The sequence below is a fragment of the Phyllopteryx taeniolatus genome, chromosome 7 (genome assembly GCF_024500385.1).
Source record: "Phyllopteryx taeniolatus isolate TA_2022b chromosome 7, UOR_Ptae_1.2, whole genome shotgun sequence".
Classification (NCBI taxonomy): domain Eukaryota; kingdom Metazoa; phylum Chordata; class Actinopteri; order Syngnathiformes; family Syngnathidae; genus Phyllopteryx; species Phyllopteryx taeniolatus.
Window position 1 is genome coordinate 28,353,470 of NC_084508.1, and position 6,590 is coordinate 28,360,059.

Consider the following 6,590-nt stretch of genomic DNA (forward strand, 5'->3'; position numbering starts at 1 on the left):
AGCCTGCACTGTAATAAGAGGATTTCCAGAATTAGTTTTCATTTGCGGAAAAAAAAAAAAAAAAAAAAAAGAAGAAGAAAAAAAAACCCTAGTACTTTTATCTAAGAATTTCACTCCTGCATAAGCAAACGGGGGGGAAAAAAAGGCAGACCCTCCACCGACACTATTTGGATGACGTTCCATCAGTAGCAGCAGCAAGAAATGACAAATTCTATGCATGTTAATGATAAATAGAAATCCACCTGCTCACAGATAAAATGAGTTTAATTTTCCCCCCACCCATGCCCATGTGCCTGCTTGGCCTTTTAGAAATTACTTATGCACAGCTATTATTAAAATAGGGCCCGAGCAAATGAGAAAGAAGCGCTATCTCTGGAGGGAGAGTGGCTGGCTTTAAGACTGCTGCTGCCTCTGCAGCAAAGACTCTCTGCTTCACACAGTCAGCATTTCTTGCTCATACACACGTGCCTGCATGCACACACACACACACACACACACACACGCACACGCTCATGCAGCCAAGCCTCGCTCCCTCTCAGTTTTTGTCACAACTATGACCCTGTGTTTACTAAATTAAACCAAATCCTTTTGGGAGATTTTAATAGAGTAATGGAATTTGTGAGCTTTTTGAGAACACCCCTATGAGTGTCTATTTACTTGCTAATACTAGTGTACCAAGGGGGACAATGCATGTGTACGCGCCACAGTACAGAGAGAGCGAGCGAGAGAGTACACTTGTGTTGTATATAAGAAACATCTTTTGAGTATACAATGTGTCTATTCCAGCATGTTCAGAGTAGCTGACGCAAAAACTAAATGCTGAAGGCAGGGGAAAAGTCAGTCATAATTGGAATTTGCATCTGTTTTGATAAGACAGATGGAGAACATACTTTAGTGTATAGGTCAGGTGTAAAAGCGATTTAAAAAAAAAAGTGATCGCGGGAGGAGTATTTGAACTATTGAATATGGTGTTGTCAACTCTATTCATACCTTATCTACTCTTACGGATCATATTGTCAACATAGAAAAACATTAAAGTTGGGCTCTAATAAAGCAATTCAAAAATCATATCAACGAACACATTTATTGAGTTTAACTAATTCATGAAGTCAAACGTGCAGTACACACAAGAATGTTTTGTTTTGTATTTCTCGGAGCAGTTCAGTATCCTACTCCATGCATTCGTAAGTCTGCAATTATGTCAAAATAGTGTTAATAGTAGTAACAGTAAGGTGTATTCCTGCTTTGTGGAAATAGGCCCTCTAGTACTTGACAGATTTGCTTTATGCCTGAGCGCTGAAGTTGAAATGACTGTGGCATCTTGTGATTATGTCTCCATGTATTGTCTCTATTATTATATATATTATATATAGAATTATATGCTACATCATCTATACCACTGTTATCATTATTACTGTTCGAGGACTGAACAAAACCTCTGAAGACATACAGTATTATTGTGTTTACACTTTACACCATTTGATGCCTGCAACCTATAGTTTGTCAATGTATAATATGACAGGAGTATACGGGATTTAATCATGTATGGACATATGGAAGGCTTACAGTGATGTTGGGTGTGTGTTTCAGCACACCTAAAAAGGGCAATTTCAAAATGTCATCCCCTTTTTATCCCACGAACAGCTCTCATTATAAATCAATATTCAGGGCGGATTAACATATAGAAAACAATATATATTGTTAAAGTAATCCCTGTGGCAGTTGTAACGTTCAAAACCGAGCATTATCTACAGTGGAGGAAATAATCATCTGTTTGCGTTTTGCATTATTTATATCCATCCGTCGCTAGCCATATAAACAAACAACCATTCGCACTCACATTCACATCTATGGGCAATTTAAGAGTTTTCAATTAACCTACCATGCATGTTTTTGGGATGTGGGAGGACTATTATTATTAATTATAATTATTATATTATTGCCTAGTCAGTTTGACATTGTGTGGCATAATGCAGTCCCTTCATTCCGTTTCACTCTGAAATTCCTTTTGCTTTCCAAAATGGATAATATTTCTCCAGGGAGTGCATACAATGGAAGTGGTTCAGAAATCATGATGGACTTACGAAAGGGGGCGGGTCTTAGCAAAAGGTCGGCTGGACAAAGTGCAAAGAGTCACAATGCCCCCAAGAATGGAGCCGATCGTTTTGTTAAAATAACCAAGTATTGCGATACACTAAAACACACACAGTGGAACCTACGGTTACAAACGACTGTTCACGAACAATTTGGTTTACATAGCAAATTTCCATAGAAAACTTAGCTCTAGTTACGTTTTATTTTCAGTTTGCGGGTTTGGTATGGACGAACAGAAGGATCTACAGTATGTTGTGCTTCTACTCGCGCTGCATGACGAACATTGACTTTGTGCATAACGCTTGGACGGAAGCTGAAAACTAGTTGTCGACTCTGCGCCGTATAGCAGAAATCCGTTCTCGGCAGAAGTTCCACCTCCACATCCTCGATGAGCCAATCACAAATCTAATAGCATTTCTGATTTACGTCGTAAAAGAAAGTGTCCCATTGCTAATGTAGTTGAATCAGTCAGCACTATTGATTTAGAAGTCTTTGGACAGATTACACCAACATGGCAGCACATTGAAACTGAAATTTGATCGGACAAAAACATGTAACATCCACGTCCACTGGCAGTGCAGCCAAGAGAAACGGTAAGAAAATTCACAATTTTGGGGGGAACCAATCGTCCGTTGTTGAGTTTTTGCGCTCAGGTCAAAGCCATGTCTAATTTAAAAATGTTGCTTTCATGCTTTGCCGCCATCTTGTGGCATCTTGGCGCCAAGGAACTATGTTCAAATGAGGGGAGCAGCTTCACTTAGTCAGGCCATAGCCTTGTCAAAAAGAAAAAAAGTGCATTGTCGCTATCTTGTTGCATCTATAGGCAATTTCAAATCTTTTTGGGTGACCGTCAATTACACATAAATGTTTGTGTACGTATTCCCCACGAACAGCTCAAGAGGACCGTAGACTGTTGGGAGTAAATGAATACAATTTCAGGGAACAAATCTTTATTTATATTTATGTTGTAAAGGTGAGACAGTGCTTTTGATAATATTTAGGCCAAGCAGAGGCCTTGCTGGCTGGCCTCCGCCACCGACCACTCTCAGTAAGGCCTCAAAAGATCTCGTGAGAGTTTATGAGTCATTTTTGTTACAGGAGTTTAGTCGAGTAAATACCTCAGTAGACTAAAAATGGTCACAAACCAGTAATAAATAAGGAATAGAGTAACTTTGAGGACTCCTCGAAGGACAACCCAAACCGTTTCGTGCTATGCTAAAGAAGCGTAGCAACAATTATTTGGTTGAGCAGTCAGTCATGTCTGTTGAATTTGTTCTCAAATTGTCTGTCTGCTGAAGAAGTGAGAGGCTTTTCAGCAATCTGTCAGCTTGGAGACAAGAGAAAGTGACAGCAACGGGGTGAATGACTGAATGGCGGCAGAGGGCCGTACACTTTTAAATTCCTCATTATGGTCTAACACATAGACGGCACGTGTGATCCTATTCCATTACTTACTTCCCTGTATTGTCATGCTCACAGAATTCAATGTAGTACCATTCATTGTGGAAAATGAAAAATGTCATTTCCCCCTTCTCTCACCATACCGCTGTGCTAACACTAATTTAAAATGTCTCATCTCCCTGTGCATGTTCAACAGGCTGATTGCCTTGACTCTGAAGAAAGAAACCTAGGAGGAGGAATCCCTCTTTATGAAAAGGTGTTCAGGTGGGAGCTGTGGAGGATTAGAGGGGGAGGATGGAGCGGGATGATTCATGAAGGCTAGAATCTGCAGCTTCATCAGAGTCGGTCAAGCAGGACAGCTGCTGCTGCTGACCTCCCAAACTAGCGGAGAGACCCTCACCTTCAAGGACAAAAGGCTCTTATTCTTTTGGCTCCAGCCTCCAGCAGTCACAATAGCCCGCCTCCCTCTGGCCTTCCCTATTTTCTTCCTTGACCACTTTTACACGCTCAGCGTATTCAGGATTTTAACCTACCTGGAAAATAAAGCGAGGTCGGCATTAAATGACAGCGATGTAGTTGGAACACAGTACGCACAACTTCTTGAATTAGCTTGTCGGAATGAAGTTGGAGGCGGAAACACAAAAGTCCTTCATTGTCATAGACAAAACAGGCAATATACAATTACAGTAGATGCAACACTGGGGGGAAAAATACCTTATTTTGCTCTTCTTACACAAATGGTTATGAATGTTTGGGTTTTTGGGTTCTAGAATTTCGATTCTCTTACATTTGTCTTCTGACCCTGAGGAACACACGGGGAGTGACAGAACGGCCCCGAAAATGTTTTTCTTATTAATTTTCGGAACCATTCAGTGTCACAATGCATAGCGTGATGACGTTAAACATGTTATGAATTACTGCATTCTTCGTACTACAGTAGATTCAGCATTTCAGCTGTCACCCTAACATATTTAGCAGAAACAATGTGTTACGATGACTACCCTTTAATGCGTGTTAACTAGCAAGGGTCCAGTCTAAAATAGGTGCATTTTAATGAAGTACTTGTTTATTGATTCTGAATTATTCTCAAAAACTACGAAACTCTGACCATTAAGGTTTATTTTCAAAATGAAATTGAACTGGGGTTTGTAAGAAAAAAAAGTATTGCATATTTGTTTCAAACATTTTTTTTCTTAAAATATACTAAAAATTATTATATTATATACACACACACACACACACACAAAGTGGGCCAAAAATGTATTTAGTCAGCCACCAATTGTGCAAGTTCTCCCAGTTAAAAAGATTAGAGAGGCCTGTAATCTTCATCATATCACCTATGCGAGACAAAATTAGATTTTCCCCCCCCCCCCCACAAAATCACATTGTCTGATTTTTAATGAATTAATTGGTAAATTCCTTGGTAAAATAAGTATTTGGTCACCTACAAACAAGCAAGATTTCTGGCTCTCACAGACCTGTAACTTCTTCTTTAAGAGGCTCCTCTGTCCTCCACTCGTTACCTGTATTCATGGCACCTGTTTGAACTCGTTATCAGTATAAACCACAACCTCAAACAGTCACACTCCAAACTCCACGATGGCCAAGACCAAAAAGCTGTCAAAGGACACCAGAAACAAAATTGTAGACCTACACCAGGCTGGGAAGACTGAATCTGCAACAGGTAAGCAGCTTGGTGTGAAGAAATCAACTGTGGGAGCAATTATTAGAAAATGGAAGACATACAAGACCACTGACAATCTCCCTCAATCTCACCCCATGGGGTCAAAATGATCTCAAGAACGGTGAGCAAAAATCCCAGAACAGCACTAGTGAATGACCTGCAGAGAGCTGGGACCAAAGTAACAAAGGCTACCATCAGTAATAGACTATGCCGCCAGGGACTCAAATCCTGTAGTGCCAGACGTGTCCCCCTGCTTAAGCCAGTACATGTCCAGGCCCGTCTGAAGTTTGCTAGAGAGCATTTGGATGATCCAGAAGTGGATTGGGAGAATATCAAATCCTGGTCCTGGAGTGGCCTAGCCAGTCTCCAGATCTCAACCCCATAGAAAATCTTTGGAGGGAGTTGAAAGTCTGTGGCCCAGCGACAGCCCAAAAACATCACTGCTACAGAGATCTGCATGGAGGAATAGGCCAAAATACCAGCAACACTGTGTGAAAACCTTGTGAATACTTAAAGAAAACGTTTGAAAACATGCAAGCTGGTACAATGTATAATATTAATACAGTATATAAATGCAAGAAAAGCCTACTCGGTGTCTGTGACGTGGTTATACATTTTTGCACACAGGTAATGAGTTCCTACAAAATGTAAAGTTCCCGTAGTGTTGCACTGCCCTCCAGTGGACAACAGTAGATATGCATTCCATTATATCATTGATGCGCTCTGATACAGTAATTGTCAAGAAGGGGAATTCTGCTTTCTTAAAAAATATTTTTTTTTCTATTATTATTTGTAAGGAGAGACGTCAGCATGAAATGTTCAAGTTTTTTATTAGGTGAAGATAGAAACCCATAATTGGGTTTCGAGGAAGGCCATTCCAGGGGCTGATTTATCTATTCCAACATTAGTTCCAACATTGATGTTTGATGTGTATTTGGAGGTAGTCGTCTTCATTCAGTATTTCATCAACTTTGTGCAGTGCACCATTAACCCTGGCAGCCGCAGCCCCAGCATGATGCTACCACCACCAGGCTTGCCATTTTTTGGGACTGTGTTCGAAAGCCTCACCTTGACTCTTGACTACAATATTAGATAAACAACCAAGAAACAATGGAAATTATTTTGAATGTAGAAATGAGGCAGGAATTTGCCCTTTGAAAAATACATTCCCAAGTATTTCATGAATCTATATATGAGGACTGAAGTAAATTAACTTTTCTACCATCTTCTAATTTATTGAGCTGTACCTGTACACTCCAGCCAGCTTTTGTCACGCCTAAAAACCTGAGATGATGAAAAAAGGCTTTCAGCTATAACAATTCAGTATATTGTTCTGAGTCTTTGCACATGCTACACTAAGTGTACAGTATGTATGTTAGTTAACTTCTCACTCCAACGGCACAGTATAGCG